This window comes from Gossypium hirsutum, chromosome A01 (genome assembly GCF_007990345.1).
Source record: "Gossypium hirsutum isolate 1008001.06 chromosome A01, Gossypium_hirsutum_v2.1, whole genome shotgun sequence".
Taxonomy (NCBI): Eukaryota; Viridiplantae; Streptophyta; class Magnoliopsida; order Malvales; family Malvaceae; genus Gossypium; species Gossypium hirsutum.
The window spans coordinates 62211350-62226201 of NC_053424.1; the positions used below are offsets into that span (position 1 = coordinate 62211350).

Genomic DNA, 14852 nt, shown 5'->3' on the forward strand with positions numbered 1-14852 from the left:
AAAGCCAAATTGCCACTCATTTTGGACCATCCCTACAAGCAAGAAACAAAGAACTTTTCATGTCCCAAAGGCAGCGAAAAACATACTAAATCATGCGCAAATTGAGTCATAATATCATCATTCATTCTCATATAAAAATCTAATTCAAACATACCAATTCAAAGTACAAAATTTATATCAAAAGAACATGATTCATACATCATATTAACTTCCCAAATCAATCATGAAACTTACCAAAATTGACCATTTCATTTGGTCATTCAAATGTGCATCAAAACATACCATTTTTGAACATAAAATATATACCAAAATTCATTCATATTTCATCCATAACCAAGCCATATCACATGACTAGATATACACATCTCAAAACACATTCAAAGTTCTCTACCCTATACCATACTTTGATATATACATTTTCAAAAGGTACCAAAATTAGAGTTCGATAGTGTGGTGATGATCCTTGATAATCCCCGAGCCTCTAGTAGCTTCGATGTCTATAAAACAATTGAAAATACACACAAAGTAAGCTTTCAAAAGCTTAGTAAGCCATATACAAATAAACATATCACATGTCACAATTATAAACTATTTCATTCATGTGAATCATAACATAACTCAATAGTAAGTTCATATTTCTTATTTAACTCGATTGTTCATAAACACATACTTATAAGTGCATCACATTTCCATGTAATTCACATATCAATGGCTCATATTCATACTCACCTTTCATTACCAAATTCCATATACAGTTCATACGTACCTGAAGCAGAAATACATTCATATAATTATCCATTTCTCGGAATGCCCGTAGAACCTTTCGGAATCAGATAGGATAAATAGATAGCTCGAAAAGCTCATACAATGCCAACGTCCCAGACGTGGTCTTACATGTAATCAAATATCGATGCCACTGTCCTAGACAGGGTCTTACACGAAATCAAATATGATACCAATGTCCCAGACATGGTCTTACACGTAAATCTCAAATTGATGCCAACGTCCCAGACATGTTCTTACACGAAAACACATATCGGATCCTATGTCATTACATATGTATCCTAACTATTCTTATGGTTCGTACGGGGCTTTTTGGACGTCTTCATGTTATTGGAACTTTCTCGAATTACTCATGTTCAACTCATATAGCCATTCATCAATGTTCAATATCATATAAACAGTAATAATTCAATTCTAAACACGCTTATTTATATATCGACTTACCTCGTACAGATTCGAACAGGCATAATCGACTACTCGACAACTTTTGATTTTCCCCGTTCTAATTCAGTTTTCTTTTGTTCTTGATCAAAACACATTAAAATTTGACTTATTCAATCCCACATTCTTCAAATCAATCCATAAACACATATTTGGGGCATTTTACAGATTAGTCCTCACATTTTCATATTTTAACATTTTAGTCCCTAATTCATAAAATCACAAAATACATAAAATTTCTTTCGACATATGCTAGGCCAAATATTCCTTTAGCTTATACAAGCCCACATATTTCATTTATTTCACATTTTAGTCCTTCAATTTCTTATTTTCACAATTTAGCCTAAATTACTCAATTTCATCAAAAATTCAAATTCGAAACATGTTAACCCATCACATATCTTTCATTTTCCATTAACTAACATTTCAAAGCTCACAAAATCAACAATGGAATAACTCAAAATCATCATCAAATTCAGAAATTGAGAAATGGGCTTGACAGATTACAAAGCAACGATCACAAAAACGTAGAAATTATCAAAAACCGATCAAAAATCATACCGTAATTAAGACGAGTAATAGCCGAACCCTACACAAGCTTTTATCTTTTCTTTTTCTTTGAATTTCGGCAAAGATGAACACAAAATGACTAATTTTATGCATTTGTTTTATTAATATAACATTAATTACCAAATACCAATTTTGCCCTTAATGAAAACATTAACAAAACATTTAATAGTTGACCTTTTATGTCAATTTCCACTAATCATGATCTAATTACAACATAAGGACCTCTCATTTAAAGATACATAGCAATTAAGCACTTTAACAAATTGCTAGCCACTTTTACATTTTACGCGGTTAAGTCCATTTATCAAATTAAGCACAGAAACGATCAAATTTTCATACGGAATTTTTACAGATATCAATTCACATATAATAAGCACGAAAAATAATATTAAAAAATAATTTTCTGACTCGAATTTGTGGTCCCGAAACTACTATTTTGACTAGGGTCTAAATCGGGCTATTACATTAACCATTAACTTTAAACGTACCTCCGTAATTGTCGTATAATTCAATAGCTCCATAAGGATATAGGGTCCTCTCCATTAGGATTTAAGCTTCCCAGGAAATAACTTCAACCTTGAATTAAAAAACAAAACCTTCTGACCTTCTTTAAACTCGTGAGGTTGTATATGACTATCATGCCATCTCTTTGATCTTTCTTTACACATTTTGCATTTTCATAGGAAAACAACCTCAGCTCTTCCGACTTATCGAGTTGTAACATCCTTCTCTCACCGGCTTTCTTAAGATGAAATTTCAACTACTTCAAAGCCGAGTGAGCTCTATTCTCCAACTCTAATGGAAAATGACATGCCTTTCCGAAGACTAGCCGATAAAGAGTCATTCCTAACGGTGTCTTAAATGCTGTTCGATAGGCCCATAATGCAACATTAAGCCTTCGAGACCAATCTTTTCTGCTAGGGCATACTACTCTTTCAAGAATACCTTTGATTTCGCGGTTCACTCTTTCAACTTGCCCATCAGACTGGGGGTGATAGGCAGTAGCAATCTTGTGCTTCACATCATATTTGTCAAGCAACCACTTAAGCCATTTGTTCATAAAGTGAGAACCTTCATCACTAATAATAGCTCTTAGTGTCCCAAATTGTGTAAACACATGCTTATGTAGGAATCACATGACTACCTTAGCATCATTTGTAGGGTATGCTTTAGCTTCAACCCACTTGGATACATAGGCCACAGAAACTAAGATGTATTTGTTCCCATATGAAGAAGTAAATAGGTCTAAGAAGTTAACGCTCCATACGTCGAATAATTCAATCTCCAAAATGTTTGTCAAGGGCATCTCATTCCTTCGTGATATATTTTCAGTCCTTTGGCATTTATCACAGTTCTTCACTTAAGCAGAAGCATCTTTAAATAGTGTAGGCCAAAAGAAACCTGCTTGCAAAATCTTAGCTGCAGTACGTGAACCATTAAAGTGTCCCCCACTTGGAGATTAATAGGAATGATACAAGATCTCAGCAATCTCACTTTGAGCTACACACTTTCGGATTATATTATCTTCACACTATTTAAACAAAAATGGATCCTCCCAAAAATAATACTGACTATCATGAAGGAATTTTTTCCTTTGTTGGTATGTCATTTCTCGAGGAATTATTCCACATGCAAGATAATTGGTAAAATCAGCAAACCAAGGTGTTTCATGAATTCAACTTGCTCAAAAAAGTGTTCATCTAGGAAATTCTTGTTTATAGGCACAAATGATCGAGTTACCTCATCTTGCTCTAACCTCGACAGGTGATCAACTGTTTGATTTTTGACACCTTTTCTATCTTGGATCTCAAGGTCAAATTCTTGGAGTAACAATATCCAACGAATTAGCCTTGGTTTTGCATCTTTCTTCATGACCAAGTATTTAATGGCCGCATGGTCAATAAATATTATAACTTTGGTACCTATAACATATGAGCGGAATTTGTCAAAAGTAAAAACTATAACAAAGAGTTCCTTTTCAGTTACCGTATAATTGAGTTGGGCTCCCGTCAAAGTTATACTTGCATAGTAAATAGGGTGAAACACTTTGTTTCTTCTTTGACCGATCACAACTCCAATAGCATAATCACTTGCATCGCACATCAACTGAAAAGGTGAGCTCCAATCAGGTGTAACGATTATTTGGGCTGACATTAACCATTTTTTAGATCTTCAAAAGCTTCCAAACATGCTTTGTGGAAATCAAACATTGTATCTTTCTCTAACAACAAGCGCAACGGTTTAGAAATTTTTGAGAAATATTTGATAAACCTTCGGTAAAAACAGGCATGGCCTAAGAAACTTTTGACTCCTTTCACATTAATTGGGGCCGGTAATCTTTCAATTACGTCCACCTTTGCTTTATTGATTTCAATTCCTCTCTTTGAGATTTTATGCTCTAAGACAATCTCTTTCTTAACCATAAAATGGATTTTCCGAATTAAGAACAAGATTTGTCTCTTTGCATCTTTCAGCTCCTTAGCCAAATTACTCAAACAAAAATCATAAGTGTTACCAAAAACAGAAAAATCATCCATGAAAACCTCAACAAAATTTTCAACCATATCAGTGAATATTGCCATCACGTATCATTGAAATGTTGCAGGTGCATTGCATAAACCAAAAGGCATTCGCCTAAAAGTACCGTATGGACAAGCAAAGGTTGTTTTATGTTGGCCCTCCGAAGCTACAACTATTTGGTTATATCCCAAATAGCCATCTAAAAAACAATAGAATCATTACCTGCCAGTCGATCCAACATCTGATCCATAAAAGGAAATGGAAAATGGTTCTTCCAAGTGGCTTTATTAAATTTTCTATAATCAATACAGATTATCCAACCAGTAACAGTTCTCGTTGGAATAAACTCGTTACACTCATTTTCAACAATCGTGATTCCACCTTTCTTCGGCACACACTGCACCGAACTCTTTTGCCCATCAATTTGAGCTCTTTCACCTTCTTCTAAAATAATTTTATGTATGCAAAAAGAAGGGCTTATACCTCTAATATCAACTATGGTCCAACCAATTGCTTTCTTAAATTTCTTTAGAACAACGATTAGTTGCTCTTTTTGATCTTTCGTCAATTCTGCTGAAATAATCACAGGCAAAGTGGAACAGTCACCTAAATAAATGTATTTCAAATGGGAAGGGAGTATCTTTAGTTCGATTTTAGGTGGTTCTTCAATTGACAATTTGGGTTGCACAAATTCTCTGACTTCTAACTCCAATGGTTCAAACCGTGTGGATTGAATAAAATTCCTCAGATTGACTTCTATTAATGCCATGTTTTCTTCACTTTCTTCATCCTCCAAAGGGTCAAGATCTAAGGCTTTATCCAATGTATTTTCTTCAAAATTGCTTTCCATAGAAACCAAGGTTTCTATCTTTTCCATAACTGAACACTCTTCTACCGGATCGGGAAATTTCATTACTTTAAGAATGTTAAAGGTTACTTGATCATTTTGAACTCGCATAGTGAGTTTACCTTTCTGCACATCAATTAACATTCTTCCCGTGGCTAAGAAAGGTCTCCCAAGGATGATCGACAATTCCGTATCTGCTTAAAAATCTAAGACAATGAAATCAGTAGGAAAAATAAATTTATTGACTCTTGCCAAAACATCATCGATCTTTCCTTTGGGATATGCTTACCGATCTGCTAGTTGAAGCGTCACAGTTGTAGGTCTTACTTCTCCTATCCCTAGCATCTTGAAAATAGACTTAGGCATCAAGTTGATACTTGCTCTTAAGTCACACAAAGCTTTACATAGTAAGATTCACCAATGTTACAGGGTATAGTTAAGCTTCCTGGGTCTTTCAATTTCGGTGGCATTTTGTTCTGCAGGAACACACTGCACTCCTATATCAAAGTGACAGTCTCATACTCACTCAGTCGTTTCTTATTGGACGATATACCTTCACAAAATTCACATAATTCAGCATTTTTTTCTAAAACCTCCACTAACAGAATATTGATGTGTAACTGCTTCAAAAAATTCAACAACTTCTTGAATTACACCTTCTATTTTTGCTTGTGTTGCTGTAACTTTATGGATATGGAGCTGATAAAACTTTTGATTGAATCGGATAACTCTTCTGAGTAGGTAAATTTGTATCCAAAGAAGATGTTAAAGTATTTGAATTCACTAAGTTAGGATTTATCTTTTCAGTCTTTACAGATTTTGACTCTTTTGGTGTAAGAATTTCAACAGCTGGTTGATTCTACTCAATAGGCTTATCTTCGACATCAATCAATTGTGGTTCCAAAATTTTACCACTTCGCAATGCCACTGCCTTGATTTGTTCTTTACCCAAATTTCTTGGATTCCCGGTATTGTTCGGCAAGGTTCCTTGCAGTCTATTATGAAGCTCTGTAGCTAACTGACCCATTTGGTTTTCCAAATTTTTCAATATTGCTGCTTGGCTTTGGATCAAAGCGTCATTCCTAAAGCTGTCTTCCTGAACTCCAGCTACACGTCTTCCTAAAGCTGTTCAATTTGTTGGCCATTGATAGTTATTACTCGCGATCCTCTCAATGATCTCATAAGCCTCATTATAAGACTTAGACAAAATTACACCATTCGCAGAAGCATCTACCATCAATCTTGTATGTGCATTGAGACCATTATAAAATGTCCCCAACTGGATGCAATGAGGAATCCCATGATGAGGACACTTACGAAGTAACTCCTCGAATCGCTCCTAAGCCTCATACAAAGCCTCGTCGTCTAATTGTTGGAAAGTTGCAAAAAATCTCTTTGCTAATTCTTACCATGTAGATATGGAACTTGGTGGCAATGAATTGATCCATACTCATGTTCGATCTCGCAACGAGTACGTAAACAACTTCAACCCCAGTGCGTCTTCATTCACACTGACTATCTTGAATGAATCACTCACCTCCATAAACAATTGAAGGTGGAGATGTGGATCTTCCACGGGCATACCATTGACTTAGCCCACTATTTAGAGCATTTGAAACATCATTGGTTTCAATTCAAATTGTGTCGCCTCAATATCTAGCCTTCTAATTCCTGGATTTAACTCAGTGAAAATGGCACAGCATATTGTCTAATGCATCGATCCCTATCATCGGCAATGAGGATGGGGTTTCGTACATGATCGGCGTCATTACCTTCGTTTTGATTCTGATTTCCAGGGTCCATCTCGACTTGTCTTTGAGTTGTTCGTTCACGTCTTCTTTGTCTGAAAGTTCGCTCAATTTCAGGGTCTACAGAGAGTAAATCGATAATCCAAACTATGCTCATAAACATCTGATAAGGAAATCAAAAAATTTAAAGAATAAGTTAGTGATGTTAGAAATAAACCAAATTGGAAGTAAATAATTTCACAAAAAAATGACTATAGCAACAGTTGACAATCCCTGGCAACTGTGCCAAAAACTTGTAATGCGTAGGTTTGTGCAAGTGTACACAGTCGTTATCACGTAATAAGTAAGTATCGAGTTACCGTCTCCATAGGGATTGTATTTGTGCTGAGTCACCTAATTTGTAAAATTATATTAACAATTTGGTAAATAAAAACACAATATAGTTGAGAAGTGATGATTAAAATATATTAAACTAAATGCAATGATCCCTAATGCAAATTGTCCTAAGTATGCAAACTATATGAATGAAATAGATTTTAGCAAAATTAAACACAAGTTGCAATAATTATAACATAAATAAACTAGGACAATTACTTTAATTAAACTCAACTTATTATCAGCATGCTTAATAACATTCGAAAAAACATTCCATGGCAACTCGATCTTTCATGAGTTTGGAAACCACATTAGGTCCTTTTGGAATCCTTTACTTAGTAAATACGCAATTTACTGATCCTTATTTACTAAGGGTTTCTTAGTATTCATGTGAGGTAACAGGGATGTGTTAGGTTTGAAACAGTTTAATCACACAAATCTAAAAACTATGCAGATGACAGAGCTTGGTTAGAGTTGTTATGCAACCTACAATTTAATCGGGTTAGGCTCTAAATTGAGCATGCACATTTCAATTATGCGTCCATTAGCCGTCGTCTGGTTAGGATCGCTCAGCTAATTCAGGTGCATTTCAATCACGTATGGACAAAATATAGACTTGATTTTAATTGAAAACATGATCGATTGAGGCATAAACATTATAAGCATGAATCAAATAAATATTATTTAATCAAAGCAATCATCCTAGCTTCAATAAAATTAAGCTAACATTGTTGTAAACAAGAACAAAGAACACATAGCAGACATTTTCAGATTAAATTAAAGAAAGGAAATATTAAACCTAGATCAAAGTGGCTATCACCCAAGACTCTGACCGGCAAGGCTCCTTTACTTCCATCGCTTTGCTTATTTGCTGATAGCTCTCCAAGGTGGTTGACCAAGGGCTCTTTAAGAGGCTTAATAGCTAAAATCTCTATGAAGATATGATGCTAGGCCTGGGGAATGGAAAAGGCTAAGAGATTTTAGAGAGAAAAGAGAGTGATGAATGATGAGGGAATGAAGGGGTCATATTTATAGGTGAAGAGAGGTGGGTAGTTTGCTAAAAATAGCTAGGTTTAGTCTCTTCAAATCTCTTCCTTGGATGGCCGGCTACAATTAGTGGAATTTGAGCTGATTTTTTCTTGATTTTTAAGCAAATTAAATGCCATAATAACTCAGGATTAAGACTTGGTCAATCGTAAATCTTCGGGCAAATCTCTAATTTCTTCAACAATGCAAGGACCTTGTGTAATTAAACCAAAAAGTGGTTTAAAAGAACAGCTATGTGTAGCTAAATTTGGGTTGACTTGGTCTCTAATTTGGATGATTTTGTAATCCAACAAAGCTATCAGACCTGTCCAAAATAAATCAATAAGTTAGAGGAACAAAGAATAAAATTTATCCAATTTAATTAATTAATTAATTAAAATCCAAAATATTAATGAAATATTTTAAAGTGAATTATTAAATATAATTTTATATTTTATTATTTATTTTAATCATGCATGGCCTATTTTATGTCTTAAAAATATAATATGCTCAAATCAATATAAAATAAGCCATTTTATGAATGAAAACTATATAATAAAGCGTAAGATCACATTTTACTAATTTCTATGTCCTAATTTCATATTGTCACATATTTCATTAATTTATTAAACAACTACTTAGTTTTAACAACGAATTTAAGTAAAAAGGTGATAAATTATATAGGAAAAATCCTATATATTTTTCAGTTTACAATACCCTCATTACCCAAGAACCCTTGACACACTTACTAATCTTGTCTTCCTTACAACTAAACCCATTCACAGAACAATCCTTTCATGATACTCTATCATTAACTATGCGCCTAATCTATCCGCCAAAGCATCATTTGTGTGAATAGGATACCACCATTCAAATTACTTCGAGTTACTTGCCTAAACTCAGGACCCTCAAATACTGGGTGTTACATGTTAGGATTGTCAAGCCTAACTGTTTAAGAACATGTAATTTATATGAACCAATCAATCTCGAGAAATCTTAAATCCTCCGTTAATCACATCGCCATCCACTCGTTGATCTCCCCTAAGGTGTTTAGTTGGTCATATTATTCATAATCTCAACTTCAATTGAATAAACTATGTAAGAAACACAATTGATTCGGAGAAGAAAAGAGACTTGAATAATTGTGGATTGAGTACTGAATGGGGAATAGACTAGCAAATCTCTCTATTGGAATAACCAAATAAAACAAGTGCAAAGAAGAATATAAATTGAATACTTTAATTAAATAAATAAGTCCTTGAATCAAAACTGATTTAAAAAGAAAAATAAGAATGTATTTATAAGCCAAAAAGAAAATAATCTAAAATTAATTCTAAACTACGAGGGTTTTTGAAGGTGTCTAGGATGACTTTTTTACATTCAACCCCTAATGTCTTATTTATAGAGGTGTTAGCAGCCCAAATTAAGTCTTTAGTATGTCCTAGGTGTTCGTATAAGTTTTATCGCGTAGACAACAATAACCCCGGATTACTTGGGCAGGACATCGATGTGTGTCGCACCACACCAAGGCTATGACACGATATGACACCTAATTCCAACCTTAGTTTATTATATGGTGCTTTGACGACTCGGGAAGCTTGTGCATCACTCGTCCCTTACTTCCACATCAATTGGGTGTTTATATCTTCATCCTACACACATAATTAAACACATTAGCACAACTTGAGGCTCGTGTCAGCCTATTGGATCACAACACCTAGAATATGTGTTGAAAAACACTTATTGTCACACCCCTAACTCGTATCCATCATCAGATTAGGGTTACAAAGTATTACTAAACAAACAGAACATTTAAACATACATCTCATATATTACATAAACAAATTATAAAGCAATCATTCACATACATATTGTCCCTGAAGGCCTTAAAAGTACCTTAAAAATGATTCGGGACTAAATCAAAAACATTTGGAAAGTTTAAGAAAAAGTTAGAAAATTTTGACTCCAGGGGTCACACTGCTATGTGCCTCACACAGTTGAGACAGACACCCGTGTCTCAGGCCATGTAACCTTCCAACTAGCAACACACAACTGTATCCGAGCCTGTGTGCTCACCTGTGTAACTCTCTGAGTAGGGTCACATAGCCGTGTCACACGCCCGTGTATCAGGCCGTGTAAGTCTCGAAATAGCCCATATGCCAGTGTGCGAAGCCATGTGCTAGGTCATGTAACTAACTGACTTGAATGCAAAGGAACCTACAGGGGACACACGGCCATGTCGTCAGGCCATGTGTCACACACGAATGAGTCACACGTCCATGTCTCTTCAATTCATTACAATTCTCCCCTCCTTAAAAAATTGTCCCTGAAATTTACTTGAAAAAAGATGAGGATATTGGGATTTCATTGCCTCTTCTGGTTTCCAGGTTGCTTCTTCCACATTGTGACTATGCCACAAAACTTTCACAAGTTGAATACCTTTATTTCGTAACTCTCTTACTTCACGAGCTAAGATTTCAACCGGTTCCTCTTCGTAGGATAGATCAAGCTGAATCTCAATTTCTTTTACTAGAATAACATGAGATGGATCTAAATGATACCTCCTAAGCATAGATACATGAAACACATCATGTATATTTTGTAATTATGATGGTAACGCTAGTCTATATGCCATCGGTCCAACTCTTCTGTAATCTCATAAGGTCTGATAAATCGGGGGTCCAACTTCCCTTTTAAACCAAATCTTAAAATCTTTTTCCACGAAAAAACTTTTAGAAAAACTTTATCACCCACAAAAAAATTCAATATCTCGACGTTCCAGATCTGTGTATGATTTCTACCTTGCAAAAGTTTCTTTCAATTTGTTTTTAATCACTTTAATTGTATCTTTTGTTTCTTGAATCAATTTTGGGCCAATGATATTTCTTTCACTTAAATCCAACTAGCAAATAAGAGTTCTCCACCATCGAATTTATAATGCTTAATATGAAGCCATTTTTATGCTCAACTGGAAACTATTATTATATACAAATTCTGCTAATGGTAAATAATGTTCCTAGCCTGCTTTAAAGTTAATTACATAGGCTTGAAGCATATCCTCTAAAATTTGAATCACTCACTCTGATTGTCCATCTGTCTGTGGGTGAAATATAGTGCTGAAATTAAGTATTGTACCTAAATATTCATGTAACTATCTCTAGAATCTTGAGGTGCATTAGGGATCCCGATTAGAAATAATCACTATAGGTACAATGTGCAATCTGACTATTTCTCGAATGAATACCGCAGCTAGCTTTGGAAGTGACCAGAGGATTCTAAGTACTAGAAAATAGGCTGATTTAGTAAATTGATCAACAATAACCCAAATGACATTTCTTTTGCTCAGAGATAAAAATAACCTAATCACAAAATCAATTGTAGTATGCACCCATTTCTATTCAAGAATTGAGATAGGCTCCTGATTTTCCATCTTGACTCACAAACAGGTCATACATTTGGCCACAAACTCGAATATCTCTTTTTTCATGCCGGGCCACCAATACATTTCCTGTAAATCATGATACGTTTTTGTTCTACCAGGATTCATGGAAAAAAGTACTATCATGGGCTTTGCGAAGTATTAATTCCTTTAAACTAACAACGTATGAACACAAATTCAATTATGAAATCTCAAACAACCACAACCATCTATACTGAAATTTTTCGTCATGCCTTGACGAACCATTTTCTTTTTCTCAGCTAACTTGGCATCAACAAGTTGTACATATTTGATTTGTTCAACCAAAAAAGGCTTGATTTTCCATTCAGCCAACAAACTACCGTCACTACTAATATTGAGTTGAGTGAACAATGCCCACAACTCAACAATTACTTTCCTGCTCAACACATCAACTATGACATTAGCTTTCCCAGGATGATAATCAATAACACAGTCGTAATCTTTCAAGAGTTCAATCCAGTGACATTGTTTCAAATTCAAATCCTTTTGGGTTAGGAGATATTTAAGACTTCTGTGATCAGTATAAATATCACACTTATCACCATACAAATTGTACCTATAGATCTCTAGAGCAAAAACCCCAACGACTGGTTATAAGTTGTGCATCAGATAGTTACGTTCATGCGTTTTCAACTAGTGGGATGCATACGCAATCACCTTGCCATCTTGCATTAAGACGCAATCCAAACCATTTAATGAGGCATCACTAAAGACCACAAAGTCTTTTCCCGATTTAGGAAAGGCTAAGATTGGTGCTTCGGTAATCATCAACTTCAATATTTCGAAACTCTCCTGACACTGTGCATTCTACATATATTGTACGCCTTTTTGTAGCAATTTCTTCATTAGTACAACTATTCGTGAAAATCCATCCACAAACCTCTGGTAATATCCGGCCAAACCAAGAAAGCAGCGAATCTCTGACAAATTTTTCAGTGCTTTCCACTGTGTAATAACCTCAATTTTCATTAGACCAACTCAGATTCCTTCTGTTGAAACAACATGTCCCAGAAATATGACTTCAGATAACCATAATTCGCATTTGCTGGACTTCCCATAAAGTTATTTTTCTCGTAAAACTTCTAAAACAGTTTTGAAATGCTTGTCGTGTTCAACTTCAAACTTTGAATAGATCAAGATGTCATCAATAAATACTACAACAAACTTATCCAAATAAGGTTGGAAAATGAGGTTCATAAGATTCATGAATGCAAGAGAAGCATTGGTCAGTTCGAAAGGCATAACCAGAAATTCGTAGTGACCGTATTGATTTGATGTCAAACGTAGTAGTTATTTTAGGCTATTTTTGCACTTGATGAGTTTATTTTCTAGCACTTTTGTAATTAATTATTATATTTTTAGTACTAGTAGGTTAGAAACTAAAATTTAATAAAAGAATCATTTTTACGCATTTTTTGTTATTTCAATGACCCGTAAGGCCGATTTAGGCATCGTGAGTGACTAATGGGCTATTCAGGTGTATAGGATGCCAATTCAAGTTCAAGAATACAAGGAAGGATAATTGGCCTGCGAGAAAATGAGCCCGATAAGCCAACAAAGCTATCAAGGCCCATAACACATTCGACGTCATGATAAGGAGACTTCCCCAAGGAAATTCATGGTGGCGATGTCATGATGAGGAAACTTCATACACAAGTCAACTAGTGTACTTGAGTGCACTTCATTAATAGTTTTTCATAGATTAAATGTGTAACATCCTATACCTAAGTCGATCACCGATTCTGAGTTACAATGTGTCACATCCATTTTCGAAGTAATTACAATTAAATCACAATTTAATTATACAATATATATAATAAAATCAATTGAATATAGGCGCCATCACATATCTCACACATTTATCAACTATGAGAATTATAATATGCATATACTGTTATACATATGCATATTGACCCAATATATATATTCTACTAGAATATAAAATACAACATTTACTTAGAACATCATTTAACTATCGCAAAACCTAACCTATTAGGTACATGTAAAATATAAATAAGGTTGGAAATAAACAAATACTGCAGAGATCAGGATTGTAGATTAAATGATGCAGTCGATGCTCGAAAATTTTGAATTAAATCTAACCTGGGCACAGAGAAAACAAACTATACGCTGAGTACAACACTCAGTGGTAATTCTATAATTTAAGTATGTAATATTAGCATTAACAATTCTACCATAAGTAAACATGTATATCTATATACACCTGTCTACCATATACTTGTAAGTCAAAGTTACCAAGCTTCACATTTCAAAATAAACATGTTCCTTGTACGGGACTGACATCAACTCATCCCTCTTCAATGTAATCTACAGAGACATTTCATTAAACTTATAGTAATATTAATAATATTTTAACAAATTTCGATATCAAACATGCCCTTATCAACCCTATTTCCAATTTACTGCTTCAAATATCACATATTTCATTCATTTCAACCAATATTAAATAATTTCAGGTTTAGTATGAGTGTACAGAAGCTAAAAATACTAAGTTGAACTTGAAATAGGATCAAATAGTATAGTTTTCAAATATTGCAGAATAGGTATCAATACCCTTGTTAAGTACCAATACCATTTTGACATTCTGTTAATTTTCAAAACATGATAATTTGGTAAAAGTATCGATACCTTAGTCCATGGTGTCGATACATTTTTCCCAGATGGTAAAAAAATATATATTGGTACCTTTTTACACCTAACCAAAGAGAAATTCAAATGGTACTTTAGGTACTCATCCAATCTGCATATAATCACCTTAAAAACATATCAAAACCTACAATTCAACCTTTCATCAATCAACCACACCAACATGTCTTATTTGGCATTCAAATGACTACTATTATACCTTCACCTAAGTAATACATACCAAGTGCATTATACCCAATTTCAGTACTTAACAATTTCACCTATCAGCCAAAAATTACAATAGACTATTCACAAGCAATTCAAACCATAGGTCATCAACTTGGTTCTTTGCCAAACTTATAAATCTATGTAAATACCAACTGCTCAAACATTACATAACCTTGGTTTGTGCTTATAACACATTATGAATCTGCAT

General features: G+C 34.3%; 1 non-coding gene across 1 annotated transcript; it reads left to right on the forward strand.

Moving 5' to 3' along the window:
* The first annotated feature begins 6456 nt into the window (after positions 1-6456).
* On the forward strand, positions 6457-6567 carry LOC121206589 (small nucleolar RNA R71). The gene has a single exon (XR_005901659.1). It is a non-coding gene; the product is annotated as a small nucleolar RNA R71 (small nucleolar RNA).
* Positions 6568-14852: the final 8285 nt, after the last annotated feature.